General features: G+C 35.6%; 1 long non-coding RNA gene across 2 annotated transcripts in view; it reads left to right on the top strand.

The window, feature by feature from the left end:
• Positions 1–5,993: 5,993 nt before the first annotated feature.
• The window catches only part of LOC148055788 (uncharacterized), a 31,859-nt gene continuing 20,518 nt past the window's right edge, over positions 5,994–17,334 (top strand). For both annotated transcript variants that reach the window (XR_015705141.1, XR_015705142.1), the window contains exons 1-4: positions 5,994–6,074; positions 7,774–7,838; positions 12,165–12,337; positions 13,683–13,775. This is a non-coding gene — a long non-coding RNA (uncharacterized LOC148055788). The remainder of the gene's footprint in view (positions 6,075–7,773; positions 7,839–12,164; positions 12,338–13,682; positions 13,776–17,334) is intronic.

Below are 17,334 nucleotides of genomic sequence, written 5' to 3'. Positions count from 1 at the left end.
CATTGCCCTCTATGTCAAGAAATGGATAGAATGTGAAGAACTGTCCCTGAAGAATAGCCACAAGCAGGTTGAAAGCTTATGGGTAAGAATTAGAGACCGAGGCAACAAAGGGAAACTCGTGGTTGGTGTGTACTACAGGCCACCTGATCAAGGGAAACCTATTGATGAAGCCTTTTTTCTCCAACTACAGGAAGCTTCGTGCTCACAGGCTCTTGTCCTGATGGGGGATTTCAACCACTCCAACATCTTCTGGGAAAGTAACAAGGCAGGCTGTAGGCAATCTAGCAGACTCCTGGAGTGCCTGGAGGACAACTTTTTAAGCCAGGTAACAGACAGCCCTGCCAGAGGGGATGCAGTACTGGACCTGTCGGTCACCAATGCAAGTGAGCTCATTGGTGATGTCAGGATTGGAGGCAGCTTCGGCTGCAGTGATCACACACTGGTGGAGTTCACAGTCCTCAGAGATAAGGGTCAGGTGAAGGGTATAGTCAGGACCCTGAATTTTAGGAAAGAAAACTTGCAGTTCTTCAAGGAGTTAATCAACAGGATCCCCTGGGAAATGGCCCTCAGGGACAAGGGAACAGAACAGAGCTGGCAGATCTCTAAGGACACTTTCCATAGAGCGCAAAAGCTCTCAATCCCCAGGTGCAAGAAATCAGGCAAGAAAGGGAAGAGGCCGGCATGGCTGAGTCATGACCTGCTGGTCAAACTAAAGGGCAAGAAGAGAATGCACAGACAGTGGAAGCAGGGACTGGTATCCTGGGAAGAGTACAGGGACATTGCCCGGTTGTATAAGGATGGGATCAGGAAGGCCAAGGCCAATTCCTAATTGCACATTGGGATACAAAACGCACTTTTGGCTCCAGAGTCTAACTGAACACAAGGAAAAAATTTTTCACTATGAGGGTGGTGAAACACTGCAACAGGTTTCCCAGAGAGGTGGTAGATACCTCATCCTTGGAAACATTCAAGGACAGGCTAGATGGGGCTCTGAGCAACCTGATGTAGTTGAAGATGTCCTTGCCCATTGCAGGGGGGTTGGACTAGATGACCTTCAAACATCCCTTCCATCCCAAAGCATTCTATGATTCAGTGCTGATGATAGCTTTGCATGTCTAGTGTGGTTCATTTGCAGCTAGATAAGGCACTGTCAAATGATCCTGCTGCATATAGAACTTACACAATAAGCATCTGACCATCTTTATCCTATTTTTTTTTTTTTCACATTGGCCTATTGGTCAGCTTTTTAAATACCCAGAAACACTTTTATATGATGACATTGTAGTTAGTGTGACAAAAGAAAATAGAGAAATACATTAGAATCTATGCCTGCAAAGGTTATGTCAGGAATGTGTTGGAACGAGTCAACAGCTGTGATGGGAAAAAAAAACAAAACAAAAAAATCCCATATTGGCAAATAATCAGTGTTCTTTTTATATTTTAAATTTCCTTTGATTCCATGAATTTCACTGTTTCCTGACTTCTATTAAAAATGCATAAACTTTTTGATTAGTTTATCACAACGTGGAACCAAACAACTGGCTATGACAGAATTTAATTTTGCTGCAGAAGAGCCATTACCTTGATGCTGTGGCTGGGATCACCCAGTCAAAGCCAGAGTAAAGGTTAGGAAATACATCACAGTCAGTATGGCAGGAGGCATTTGATAACACCACAAATAACCTTATGCATCCAATGATTTGAAAATGGGAGGGAGGGCAGGAAAAGAAATTGAAACAGAAAGCTTGTTCAGAGCATGAAAGCTACTTTCAAGAAGCCCTTTTTTCACTTTTCTGCACCAATGCCTTTAAGTTATTAATTTTTTCTGCTTAATGAATACAGAGTTTCTGAAGAAAGAAATTTGAGAAACAAATAAAAAGACTTTCCAAGATGAAATTTCCTTGATGCTTTGAGTTAAAAATAATTAGACTCTAAAACATAGCCTTCCTATGCATATACAGATAGTGACATATATGAATTGATTTTGATTGCACTAACAGTGAGGTAAACCAAATAACCATAATGATAAAAAATGTATTTCTTGGTTAAAAATGGTACTAATAATAATACAGGTCTTAAATACTACATTTGCAGTCCTGCTGAGAAAGCTAATGAGTTTTCACACTTAGGTATTAGAAATATGGTCTTGCATAAGACAAAACTGGAGTTATGGGACATAGCAACAGACACAGTGTGGTTCTGATGGCCGGGGGAAAATAAGAATAACACTGTAGATTTAGGTGGAAATTACTGGTGGTCAGCTGAGTGATACAAGATCATTTGTACTGAAGAGTCAAAGATTAGATTTCATGCTATCCATGTTGCTCCCTTCTCTGTTGTTGACTGCAGATTTTTAATCACACTAGCCAAGTGACTAACCCCAAGTCAAACGACATTTTAACTGTGTAAAATCTGTGTTTTTAAAAATATATTCTGCAACATATATTTGCTTCATGGCATAGATTAGTTGACCTTGCTTTGAGAATCAAGGGCCTTAGAGGGGAGATCTTAAAGAAGAGATTATGTTGTACTTTTTTGGTCATTTTAATTAGCTTCTCAACATGAAATTTAGCCTCAACATTGCAGTAACATAGATCTTTGCGTTTAATTATATCAAAGCTTAGAAATTTCATCAGATGGCCCTACAAGACAAATACTGTTGCATATGACTTATTTCCCAAAGTGGCAATACTGCTTGTTTCTGAGTAGCAAAAATAATATTACAGAGGACATAATGAATAATGCAAGAAGTCTGATTTAACATCAGGATTATTTCTGGCACTCAGTATCTGTGAATAGCATATTAATAGCATATACCAGTTTTTATGATTGAATGATAGGAATAATGAACTGGCACTGAGCCTGTGTGATTCCTGGCCAAAAATGGGATCTGTTCACTAAATCTAATAAATTTTATGTCTAAGATTATAGCAATTCAGTGAGTCAGATTGCAGGCTAGAACACTGGCTTTTGCTTTATTTTCAATTGCTATGTGAATTTACATGAGACTCATAACTGGTTATCATGAAGGCCATAAGGAAGTAAAACATTCCTAATAACAACAACTATGCACCATGTGAATGTAAAATAAATGTATGTCATAAAAACGACATGTGACATTCAGAAACATGTAATGAATCCTGTAGCAGAAATGAAGCAATATTCTGGCCTTTGCCTTCCCCCAAACATAATTTTTAGGCTCTGGTTTGGCATGTAGGACTCAAAACTTTCAGAGCTGGTTCAAGTTTCTCAGCAGTATAAATAACTGTCCTGGTTTTAGTTGAGATAGATAGAGTAAATTTTCTTCCTAGTAGCTGGTATAGTGCTGTCTTTTGGATTTAGGATGAGAATAATGTTGATAACACACAGATGTTTTAGTTGTTGCTGAGCAGTGCTTACACTAAGTCAAGGACTTTACAGCTTCTCATACTGCCTTGCCAGTGAGAAGGCTGTAGGTACACAGGAAGCTGGGAGGGGAAACAGACCAAAACAGACCAAAGAGTGTTCCATACCATATGACCTCATGCTGAACAAAAACTGAGGAGGTTGGCTGGGGGCGGGGTAGGCAGGGCCGCTGCTTGGGAACTAGCTGGGCATCGGTCAGCAAGTGGTGAGCAATTGCATTTTGTATCACTTGTTTTGTATATTCTTCTATTATTATTATTATTATTATTATTATTATTATTATTATTATTATTATTATTATTATTATTTTTCCTTCCTTTTCTGTCCTATTAAATTGTCTTTATCTCAACCCATGAGTTTTACCTTTTCTTCCAGTTCTCTCCCCCATCCCGCTGCAGAGGGAGCAAGCAAATGGCTCTGTGGTGTTTAGCTGTCTGCCGGGTAAACCACGACAATAACACAAGAGATTACCAGAAGAGGAGCCCTGGAAAACAAGATTTGCTGTTGCTGTTTTTCCATCACTCCACACACATAGCACCTTTCCTTGGCAGCAGCCAGCCTTGCTTTTCCTCCTGTACAGCAGGAGGATAAACTGTCTCTGTTCTGCTGGTCAGTGCAGCCTGGTGCCCAGAGTAATGCTTTCATTTGTCCAGATCTGAAGGTAGTTTGAGGAGAAAGCCAACATTCCTTAAATTTATTAACCACACGACGCGTGTTTCTTTTTAAAATCATCTCTCAGCCATATGTACTCAACAAAGCTGAAATGTGAGTCTGATTGGTAGAGACAGATATATATGGAAATGAAGAGTCTTTTATATCAAGGTGTTTTATGACACTGCAGTATTTTCTCATAGAAAACAGATGAATTACTAGTGAATTTTTGGAACTGAAGTTGAAAAATATAGCAGATGTAGTTACCTAATAGTTTGGTTTTCCAAATGACCACAGATGTCACTTAGCCTGAGTCCACCTCTGCTTTGATTACTCTTTTACAAGCATACTTCAGTCCTGAAATAGGGTCACAAATGCAGAGCTAGATCTCTTTAAAAAAATGTTGTAAAGTTTCCTACTAAACTTTACGGCAAACACAAACATGAACACAGCAGTACAGATCAGTAGATGCAAATAGCTCCTCCTAATTAGTAAGCTATTCTTGCATTTAATTTTGCATCCCAGTAAAGAGCAAACAACTCACCAGAAATTCTGGTATTTAGGACCCCCATTATTGTTAGCATTTTTTAATCTCAGAGATTATATCTGCATCCGTATTAGGGTGAATTTCTGTCTGCAGTTGTTTTTGCCTCTTAAAGAAAGAAACAAAGACTGCAGCACTGCCAAACAGAGCTGCCTTTGAACAATTAAGAAAGCCAGAAAGAAAATTTTAAAACGTTTGGACTATGTACACAGTTTATTTTTTACTTGCTGTAACTAATAGAAAACCATTTTTATGCTCACCTGTCCAACAAGCACAGTGTGTTTAGAATAGGACAGAAGTCAGTTCAATTAGTTAGCCTCCCCATTACTGTAATTAACATTAGAAATAATATGATTGTATCCCAATGCTGAGATCAAACTTACATGTGCACAGAGTGCCCTCAAGAACGAAATAATAAGTTAACAGGAAATAATTATTTAATGTTTAATGTTATAATTCATATCGGGACATAGTGGTTAACACTTAACTGTGTCTCCACCACGTGTCATATCAAATCTATATATTAATTATTACTTGGTATGCTACTCTACTCCATCAAGCCTAGTATAACTTAGGGGATATGCATGACTATTTCCCATTAAAACAGTAATTCATGAGGTAGATCTGAGGCATTCAGTAGTGTAGCTAATTCATTTACTCCAGTCCTTAAATATAGACCATATCTTACACCTCTCAGGTTTCTCGTTGATCTCACCGCCAGCCAGTATGCTCCCAGGAAGCAATTCTGCACTCTGAACTGAGTTTACTAAAAGTGAAATGCTCAGCATTACTGCTGTTTGCCATAGTTCCCTGAAAACGAAAAAACAGTAACAGATAATTTCTTTAGAGGCGTTATGTGGTTCCCATGCTAAGCAATATTGTTTGTAAGAAGTATGTACGACTGGGCAAAGTGTGACATATGCTTTATAATTACTGTAAAGGGGAAGATTCCTTTATGTGAAGGCAAACTGGCTTCTTTCTCATCTTTCCTGTACACAGCTGGTTTGAAACATTGCCTCTTGGTAATGCTGCGAATCCAGACTAAGTGAAAATAGAAATTGCTACACATGTCCATTGGCCAATATCTAAAACAGTTTTATAACTTTTTATTGTTGTGGTAGTTCTCTAAATAAGAAACTAACCACATGTAGTAGAGATGAAGCATAACTATGCCTAAAAGAGTTTTTGAACTTTAATCCCCAAATTCCCAGACATTTGAATGGTGGGAAAATGAAATACACAGCAGAAACCTAGTCTGAAGCTGAGCTTATCAGTTTCCCATCTCTGTGAAACATTTTGTTAGGCCATTTTCCTCTAAACCTGGTTCCTGTTCCATCATGCATAGATAAATAACTGCTTTCAGCCTCAATAAGCTAGTGTTGCTAAGCACAACTATGGATTAAAGTACTCCATGTTTTCTCCCAGCTATGCAAGGAAATCATGACTCTAAACAGAAAATGTCTCTGCTTTTCAGGTTTGTTCAGTTGTTTTTATTTTACTTTTTGCAGTTTATAATGTTCTGTCTTGGTTACTGTAGACATTAGAAATTTTTCTTCTAAAACGTGTTTGTAAATCAGAAGACATTATGTGCTTAAGTGTATTCGTACTTATGGGGAAAAGCCAATGAAGAACAACAGAAAAAAAACTCTAGCGTGTCTCAGCTTGAAGCACATACTGCTGTGGACAGTTTCTTATGGCTGAAAGCACAAAGCAATAGAAACCTTTATTCTTTGGTTTGAACCTGAAATACTTTTTCTTGTCTGTTCATCATTTGGGAAATAGGATGGAAATTGTAATTCTGCCCTGCCCAGTCCCTGGGATTTACAGTGGACATTCATATTGCAAGCTAAATTTCATTTGCCTGCAAAAGACTACATCCCCATTCTTCAAAATGTGAATAGGAATCTCCTATACAAAGGACAGCTGTAAGTGCAGTACCTTAAAACTTATACCTGTAAAGTCCAGTTTAAAGGTCACAGTGTAGCCAGCACATACACATTTAAAATCTCCAGAACTCAAAGTTCGTTTCCCTGGTTTGCTCAAATATTGCAAGGGTCACTCTTCTCTAATATGAGATCGTGTTTTTTTTTTTCTTCTTCTAAGTCAGAGCTCTGTTCACTGTCTTCAATTGCTAATTGATTCTGACATTTCTTTTCTTGCTGCAATTGCTTTTTGCAGCTTTACACAGGTCCATCTTACCTTTTTTTTCCAGGGGAAAAAAAAAAATCCATCCAATCTGTCTTCCCACTTGAAAGTAAGAATCCAAAAGGGATGGGAATAGCAAGCCTTTGCTACAAGATATGTTCAACCTGCAGTGAAAATACTTCCCAAAAGAAGACATAGACTTCAGTGTGCTAATTCTACTGGCATATATCCTAATTTTAAACTTCATACATTTCTGCACACTCAAAAAGCTGAAGACTGATTTTCAGCACTTAGTGCTGAACTGTAAAAAGTGCAGGAGTATAACTATGTATTATACAAATAAGATATGAGTCAATGGTCTTCATTTTTATTATTACTATTTTAATTCTATAAGAAAAATATCTATAGACACTCTATGCCACTATATCATTACTGTGAATATTAAGGTGCCTCTTACATAAACTGTGAAAGGTCAGTTTTCACAGCATGTTAATCTCTCAATATTTTAGCAAGTATGTTTGAAGCTTGTGATGCCGTTTCCCAAAACATCCACACAGGAGATGTAAAACACTCTAGTGTATCTGGTTGTTGCTACCAGCTGCTCTGTGTGAGAAACGTAGAATTTTATTTAATACTTCCTCAGAGATGGCAAACAGATGGTTTAATGCACTCTTTAAATGTTTGTGCTTGAGATCCAATTATTTTTGTTCAGTTAACAGCCTATTACTACTTTCAGCATAAAAGAATGTAACATTCCTGATCTTAAGGCCATAGACTGTTTCAGGCTAACATATAAACATTGTTATACAGCTTGTTTAAGATTCCACTTTTGTTTAAGATTTCCACTTTCCCTGCCCAGTGCCTCTTTCTTACAGCACTGTCTCTTTAAGTTTTATTGTTTAATTGTATGTTTAACAGTTTTAGTTGTTGATATTTTAATCTTAATGTCTTTGGACAATGCTTACATTAACAGCAGTTTGATAAACCAGCCATTTAATCAAACTGCCCCTGAATGTCGTTCTTGACAGATCTGAAGACTTTCCTTGGATTTTGTGTGGCATCTCCTATGGCATTTCCCCTTCGGTTCATCAGTGTGAGTTTGGTCTTATACCTGAAGCGTGGGTCTGATGCTTGCTCTCTGCTCACTGCTTTACCAAGAGTTCTGACAAGCAAGTTCTGATGAGTGGTCTGTCACCTGCCGTGTTCACAGAGCTGAGCTAGTGACATCCAGCCAGCTGATTGAACTATCAGCCCATGTGACACATGCTGGTATAGCAAGTGTTGGTGACATAGGCAATGGTATGTAAGAGTTCGTATCAGGGAAGCATGCAGAGGTTTGAGTCCAACAGCTTCTTTGAACAATGGTTTTAAGAGTAACCAAGGTTTCTGGTCTTCTAAAGTCAATAACAACATATTTCTGAGTATGTTTGAGTTTTCTTTGCTCAAAATACAAGGAACTTTCCTCAACCCATCATTTTGTCATTTATAGAGCCACCTTATTGATTCTATGGAGTTTCATTTAGATGAGAATTTTTGTGTTTCTTTTCATTTAATACAACAGTATATGCATAGGTGCATAGAATTAAAAATTCAGAAATATATTCATAACATTATTAATAAGTTATTTATATGCAAATAACAAAGCTCATAGGCTATATTTGATTATTTTAAAGACTTCTCCACCCAGCTGTCAATGGAGCAAATACCGTCTTCTTTCAGTCATGACTCTTCAATAAGGTCACATTTAATATGATCTGTGGCAACAAGGTTTTTATCAAGTGTTGTGTACTTTTGGGACTAAAGTAACTCCAGGCAGTTACTCCAACTGTCCTTATCACCACCCTCACATTACAGTAGAATTTAGATTAACCAAAGGGGGTAGATGAAGCATAATCCTGACAAAGAAATGAGACAGTTTACACATTAGGATGTGAAAGGTTTAAGCCGCATTAGATCTGCTGTCTTGTATCATAGCATAGTGATCTACAGTAAGGGAATGATAGTGACAGATGCAGATCATGAACCAACCTGTTACGGAGGCATGTCGTCTGCCTTCTTCACTGTTGGAGGCTCTGATGAAGTAAAACTTGGTTTTAGAGGAGCACTGCAATAAACAGTGAACAAACCCAAGTTATAACAAGCTGGAACTTTTTTTTTTTTGGCTCAGTTAATTGACCTGAAGAGTTAGAAACAAAAGATACCCTGTTCAAAGTAAGTTTTCCAGAGAATCAAAAGAGGGACCTAGACATGTCATTTTCTCCACTTCGCTGCCCAAAGACAAGATCAGGTGTCCTAAATCATTCTTGACAGATTTTTGCCAGTCTCTTCTTAAAACTTTCTAATGCTGGAGATGATAGAATTCTCCTAGGCAGTCGATTCTAGTGCCCAGCTGTCCTTCCAGTAAGAAAGGTTTTATTCTCTAAGTTCTAACACAAATATATTTTGTGTGTTCAAATCTCTTCCTCCCACATTTCCCCCACTGGATGTATAGATGTATATATAGCAATGATATTCCTGCACAGTCCTTTTTTTGCCGTCTGCGAAAGCAGGTCTTTTAGATTTGTAACCTGCATTCACTTTCTTGATTTTTATTAAATATGAGTGATAAAACTGTGGAAAATATTACAGATTATGCATTACTAATGCCTTGCACTCACTACTGAAAGTACCATGCCTGATATGTCATCTATTCATTATTTTCTTGGCTGCAGATGAATCACATTAGTTTTAAATAATATATATAATACTAACTAATATACTTACAAATTTCTCTTCTGTTGTTTCTAAATTAAGAATTCCTGGCTTTAGCACCATTTTCTTTCATAGTTTGCTTTTTTCTCCTGTTAAAAGTGTTCTTATTTATACAATCAATCCTCAATACGATCATACCATTTTCCCTTTTTTGTATTCTGGTATCATTCTGCAGTGACAATGCTTCCTTTAAATTTGTGACAGCAGCAAATGTAGTAATATAATGTTATTTTTTAGTGTTGTGGTCATTAAGAATTGTTTACAAGTTTTTCCAAGGCTTATATTTTTTTTAGGAACTCTACTAGCAACTTCTCTCCAGCCTTATCTTCCCCTCTTTTTAATTCTTCATTCATTTTATACATTATAATTCTTATGCAAATCCTCAAGCTTTCTAGTCTAACATTCACTACTGAATCAAATGGTTTAGTAAAGTCTAGATAGCACTACTGGTATTCCTTTGTTTAGGAAACCAGCTGTTTTATAAAGTGACATATCAGTTTAATGATGTGACACAGTCTTCCTTTGTTAGTATGTTGCCTACTCTGTTTCAATTTACTTCAGGAGGGAGGGTGAAATCAAGTGATTGTTCCAAAACAATGATAACCATGACAATACTTTACATAAGTCCTTAAAACTCAGAACAAGACCTTAATAAAACATGAATTAAAGTAAAGTAAGCATGAAAATTCAGATTTGTTAGAACACACAGCACTCAACCTCCTTTAAGCTACTTATTATAAACCATTTATTAGAAGCTATATAACTCTGTACATGAGATGTATGTATAACTAGCTCAGTGTGAGTATTTTCAGATTTCTGAAACAGCTAGAAAACACAGGGCACATTCAAAGGCCGATAAAACAATATTAACATAAATGTTCTTTTACTATATTCTATTGTTTCGTTCAGTGGTCTACTCCTTCACTAGAAACATGATTATGTGGCTTTAATGATGGGGGGCGGGTAATGTTTCTCTCTCCCAAGTTAGGCACACAGTGTGTCCTTTTGGCATCTGTGCTCAGAATATCAGTACTGACTCACCAAAATTCTGCACCTAATGCTCTGTCGGGTTATGACTTGAATAGCTAAAGACAATATGCTGTTCTTTTTTAGAAAAATGAACAAAACAAAATCTCTCACAGTAATAGGACAACATCTTGACTGCAAATCTAAAGACAGGGAAGATATTTTGAGTGCAGAGAGCTGAACATTGCACAAAATTTTACTGTTTACTTATCGAATGAGAGAACTAGGGAGATTGAAAAGTCATTTGGTTTGGCATGAAATTAAATATTTCACGGCACTTTTTATATCTTTAACTCTGATATGAAACATTTTTCCTCCTGTAATCTCTTTTTTTTCAAGTTTAATGAAAATCAATTCAAATAAAAAATTATTTTAAAAGAAGAAAAGGTAATTTAAAAAAAAACAACAACCCACACTTACTCTTCTTCACTGAAAATTCAGTGAAATTCCATCAACTGGATCTGAAAGTGGTACATTATTTCATCTCTATGTAGGTGGGTTTTGATTTTTTTTTTCCCCAAATGAATCTATCTTTGCTCTTGGTGACTTGAAATTTTTATGGACAGTACCTAGAAGAAATGAGAGTAAGAATCAAAATAAGAATGAAAGGAATGAAAAGAAAGGAGAAATAAAAATCTTATTTGCTATAGGAAACCTTTACTTACAGTCTATTGGAAAAGTATAGTGATTAACAAGAATTATTCTCCATATGAGTAAACAAAGGGGAGTCTTTGTTATTGTTTATAATAGCATGTTCATTAACTAACATAAACTAAATGCTTTATAAGCCTCTTAAAATCAAACATTTTTACCAGGTATTTTAATTGCTTATAGCTAGGCAACCATGAAATAAATTGCAAGTTGCCCTTGCATGATTTAAACTTGGTATGAGATTTACCACAAACAAAAGAAATATTTCTCTGCTGGATTTCTTTCTGCATCATTTACTCCCTGCAGTTTAGAGCAGATTAATGTGTTCAGAGACTGATTGCCGTAATTACTCTGCCCTGCTGCTCTTCTGTATTATGCAAACAAATGCACATGATGAAAGAGAGAAAATGGACAAGAATAGAGATTCTTAAGCTCTCCTGATTTCCAACTTAAACTATCAGGTCATGAATAAAAGCTAAAACTTTGAACCTAACTTGAGTGTAGTTCGCAAAGATAATTATGCATCTCATTAGTTCTTTTTTCATGTTTGTTTCAATGACTTTTTATGTAATAATTTTCCATTCAATTTTTTTTTTTAAATTCATTCTCTTAATTTAGAAACTTTGTAACTCTAACAGACTTTTGGTGTTGGTAAATGTTTAAGTTCTTTTGAAAAACTACCTCCAAATATTTGTTTGTGAGTAGCAATCATCAATGGAAATAATTCACTTACATTTTAGTTACAGCAAATGACCATCATAAATAGTTTAGTTTTGCTTTTTTTATTCCAAAAGACAGTAAAATAAGACATTTTAAAAAATCTGAAACAAAGCTGTAAAATGGGTCAGGAGGTTTTGGAAGATAATCCCGTAATTCCTACCAGTAGTATGCTGAGATTTTGTACATATAAACACACTGTGTGTGTTTATATGTCCATGCACAATAATGAAATCACTCATACCTTTTTCTGACTACACTTTTATCTCTCTAGTACACTGTAAGAAATCTGATCTAACAGTCCCACTTCAGGCAAGAGGCTGGACTTGGTGACCTCCATAGGTCTCTTTCTACCAATGTTTCTGTGGCCTTATGAATCCTGGCTTCATGGAAATCAGCTGAAACTCTCCCATTGACTTCTGTAAACCCACAATTCAAAACTGTCATGTAAGTGTTCCCACATTTGCCATATGGGTTACAATCTATTGTTGTTTATGGTTTACATAAATCTGATAGTTATGGCAGAGAAGTTGTTGACAAGGTGTATGCTTATTACTGCTTTTTTTTGCTTTTTTTTTCCTCTTTTTGTTTAACTTTTTTGAATATGAATAAAGATAGGAGCATAAAATGGGGATTGTTGTGCTTTCCTTTTCTTGTTGTTTGTACTTCCTCCCCTGGGTAATTATCAAGGACCAAGGTTTAGTGACTTTTTGTAACAGGCATTAAGTAGCCTGTATTTATAAATTCTCCTGTCTCCATGATACAGGAGACCTCCTTTTTAGGAAGACCTAGAAAAGATCTCACAGTGTTGAGAGTATATATGGGATTAATTCCAAAGTTACAAATGGTAGAAAAATATCTTTTCTTCATTTCCTTTGAAAATATTTTCACTACATTGGTGTGCTATATCACTGAAATGTCAATTAAACACTGTTTTGTACTGAGTTTTTAAATATTTTTTTTCAGTTACAGTATTGATCTTTGAAAAATTAATACAGAGCAAACTAAAAGTTTATATATCATTCAAGAAAGAAAGAAAGAAAAAAAAAGTAAATTTTTTTTCTTGGAGCAAGATACTGAGAAATGGCAAACTTGTTTTTCTGCTGCAGGGAGCTGTGTGTTAAAGTCATTGGCAGTTGGCATGGACTCAGATAAGGACGCATACTGTCCCTTATAGGATTAAAAAAACACTATGTCTGCTTTATCTAATTGCTTCCTTTGAGACATATATCTTACTTACATTTGTGTCCCCTTTCTCATGCATTGAAAAACAAGACCAGATTACCTTCTCGTGTGTCACAAGTAATTTATGGAAAATGTGATAAATTCAGTTAGAGCTTTCTACTATATTTTTAAAATTATACAATGATGTTTGTTTCATCATTGTACTAAGAAAATAAAAAAAAAAAAAACAAGCCAAAAAAAACACCACAAGCCAAAAAAAGCAACCACGAAACAAACCAAAACCAAACCCAAACCAAAGACAAGTACAGAATTTCTATGAGGCTGTCAGTCTGATGAATGTGGCTCACTCTGTAAGTGCAAAATGAATATTTGGGGTGCACATGTCAGGAAAAACATTTGTGTTCAGAAATCCTTAGATATTACAGGGCCTGAATGCTTCTAGCAGATATTTTCAAACAAATGTGAAAGCCATATAGTCCAGTGGCCAATAACAGCATTGAATAAATCAACTGGACTTATTCTGCCTGTTCTGTTTTGTCTGTTTTGTAGCCCAAAGTGTATCTGCACATAAAAATAACCCTTTTTATCTTTTTCTAATAACTCCCAGTAGGTAGATTACCATTCAAAACTCACCTATCATGAAACTTGGATCTCAACCAGAATACCATTATGTTCAGAGTCAGCCTGCAACCAGCTTCATGTGAGTTTGGCTAACTTGCAAACAAATGTTAGAATGAAATTCTTCAAAGTCTGTATCTGCTTTTAGATATGGTTACTATGGTTATTGAAACCATAGCATGGTTTTTATGGTTATGAAAATCCAAATGTTATTGCATTAAGTTTCCACTTAAGGCAAGCTCTTTGCTGTGAATCAGGCTGCAGCAGTACCTTGTTTGTACCATTGGGGTCTTCTCCCTTTTCCCTGACCTCAGTCTCAGGCCTGGCACCAGCTATCCTGTCATTCTTGCAGTCATGCCTATGACTCATCTATGTTACTCATTTGTTTCTGTTGGTCTGGGAAACATTTATTTCTGTTCTGTCTTGTACCAGAACTTTTCACCCTTGATCACATTATCACTTAGTAAAGGTGAACCAGTTCAGCAGGCAGATATTAAGAGGTCATTTCATACTTGCCTTCATCTATTAATTGCAGCCTGCCATCTCAGACTTTGTAAGTGACACTGTGAAAGATCCTAATCTGTTCTAGTGCATCCTTAAACAAATTTTACTTCAGCAGTAGTCGAAAAGCTCACATAGGATGCTGGAGCATCAGAAAATAATTTCTGTTGAGTCCTACTTATGAGGGCTTAAGCCATCACAGTTCAATTGCATACTGTAACAAATGAAAACTGATATTCACATCCTCACTTATGACTTCTCAGAAGACAACTAACAAGGAAAAAGATCTCAAACTATCTTTCATCTTTAATGGACTATATGTGCACACCTGCTCCATTATACTATAATGAAACCCTAGTCTTTGGTGAAGACCAGCAACAACAAAGGAAATCTAGATTACCTAAATTCACGTTGAAAGCAGAATTTCAGAAACAGGCTTTTCTCTTTCATTTTAACAAGCTTCATTATGCTGAGTGCTGTGAAACCTTATTTTCTTTGGTATAATTGGTAGGGAAAGGACACAAGTATGGTACAATTCTATGCCTAAACTAGATTATTAATGGTAGGAATTGCAGAACTTAATATCACAATGACTACAGTTCTCTTTTGGTTACCTGCCCATCTCTTTTCTTAAGGAGATAATAAGTACAATTATTGTTTACCTTTTTACATTTTAATGGTAGAATTGAAGTCCAGATACAAAGATTCAGAAGCCCAAATCAATGGATATTGATAACCACTACATGACCTTGCAGATTTACCTTAGATTTACCACAGCACAGCAGATCACATATTTATATCAACCAGGGGAACAACACTGCTGTGTTTTTTTGGTACTGGTGTTTTTTCATAGTCATGCTGTTAGCGACATCATACATGATCTTTTGAACCCTGAAAACTATATGCAGTTATCATATCAGAGAGAAAGAGCCTACATTAAGTGCAAGAATATACAGAACAGAAAATAGTAGAAATAATTCTGTAAGCCACTCTGAAATAAACCAAAGAAAACCAAAAAAAGCAAGAAAACATCAACTGAAGATAGTAACTAATGGCACCATTTTGAAAGGGAACATCTAGTTTTGGCTTTTTTTTTTTTTTTTTCCCAAGGCATGGATGGCCAATTTCTTACCAAAACAAATCTCTGCTCTAAGGAACAGAATTAATAGTGTGATCTTTAAAAGCAAATTGGAAACTGCCCTACTGACCACTTTAATTTGCATTCATGTGTTGTGCTGGGAGTCAGTGACTGCTTACTCTGTTAAGAATGCATCAGCGAAATCAGGTAAAAATATTGAAAATCTGAAAAAAAGAAAAAAATATTAGCCAGTTTCCCTGTTACTATGTTTGCCATAAATTACTAATCAGCCTTAGACAGAACTCAAATCTTATCAATATTACTTGATTTTCCACTACTTAAAAAATAAACCATTAAATCTAGTTCACTGTTCGACTGATTTTCTTTTCATATAATTTTATCACTCTTTTGAATGGTTTGAATTTTACCTAGTCTCATTTTCAAAATCCAAAAAAATAAGACTACTTAAAGCTAATAATGTTTTGATTCAGTTTTGGGTTTGTTATTCAATCCAGGAAGGATTGAGTGCAGGATTCAACCTTGGATTTTACAAGAAGCTGTTGTAGTGTTACTCAATTTCTTTAATATTAGCAATCTCCACTTACTTTTTTTTCGTGTCCCTGATAACAGGTATTTCCTCTGAGCTGGTCATCAGATTTATTACCTTATATTTAATTACTATCCCTGTTAACATTTTTATCTTATGATGTATAAAACAGAACAGCAAAATTATGTCTAGTGACACAATATTAATAATTATGTACTTGTTCAGGGAAAAGGCAACCAAGATCAAGACTTAATATGATTCCAGGGAGGTTAAACAAAGCATCATGACAAATGATGAAGAAATAATAAAATCTCAGCCACAGTTTTGTTGGAGAAATCACAAGTATTTGATTATTTCATCACCTTTGTTCTCCCTTGACACCTATGCCCAGATCCAGCATGAATACCTTCTGCATCTTGGTAGAAAAAGATGATGTTGCACTGTCTTGTTGTTCCTGATTTTCTGGATTTACTCTTGGTAATATTCTGATGCAATTCCCAGAGCCTACAAGAGTTGCCTTGTGAGAGCTGAACTACCTTTTTACTATGAAAAACATTTGCTGCTAATCCCAGAAATGTCAGTGATGAGTGCATGTAGACCTGAAAGGTTGCAAAGAAAAAGCAAACACATTATCATGAGGGGTGAACTGTTCTCTCCTTGAAATGCTTATATAAAAGAATCAATAGCTTGTTAAATGAATATATTTTTCTCAATTTTCTTCTCCAATTTATGTGCACACCCAGAGAGAGGATTAATTCATATAAACACTGTCTAATGTAAATTATTTTCTCTGTTTTCTATTCTTTGGCCTTTTATTAAATTAAAATTTTTACAGATTTTAAAGTAAAAGTTTTACAGACTCTGGAAAAGAACACAGCTTTTGCTTAATGATACAATAACTAATCCATATACTGGTTTTTTTTTATTGTTTTCACATCATTTTTTAACTTGAGGCAAAAATCTTCTTTAACATGCTGTAAAGGGCCTGTGTGTTTAAAAGTATTCATTATTTACTTATGAGACACTTTTTTTTTACTTTTTTTGTTGTTGTTAAATGAGCTTTCTTACGATAAAAAAAATGCTATTTTGATCTCCCTTTAAATTATTCTCATTTATTCTGACAGTTTTACCTTTATAATAACAGATTTATGAATTAATAGATATGACTCAACAGTGCTTCAGCATCCTGTAAATGTTAAAGTGGATTAATATGTTCCTGACCAAGACACATCAGCTTGAAGTAAATCAGACTTTATCAATCAACTTAACTTTTTTCCCTCACTGGCTTCTTAAAGAGGGAACAGATACTGAGGAATTATTTTCCAGTGCTTTTCAGTAAAACCCCTCTAGGCAATGTAAGATAAAAATCAAAATACTTTAATTATAAAACTTCTGAAAATGCTGTTTCATAATAATAATTATTATGGTCTTTGCAGGGCAACAAGAAAAGCATTCTGTTTTGTCATATGATCATATTATATAATTCTGCATTTATACTTCAAGCTAATTAAAATT

This window comes from Nipponia nippon, unplaced genomic scaffold (assembly GCF_047370975.1).
Source record: "Nipponia nippon isolate SJK-2023a ecotype South Korea unplaced genomic scaffold, ASM4737097v1 scaffold_2, whole genome shotgun sequence".
Taxonomy (NCBI): Eukaryota; Metazoa; Chordata; class Aves; order Pelecaniformes; family Threskiornithidae; genus Nipponia; species Nipponia nippon.
The sequence above is the reverse complement of the archived record's forward strand: the minus strand, read 5'-3'. Positions and strand labels throughout refer to the sequence as shown.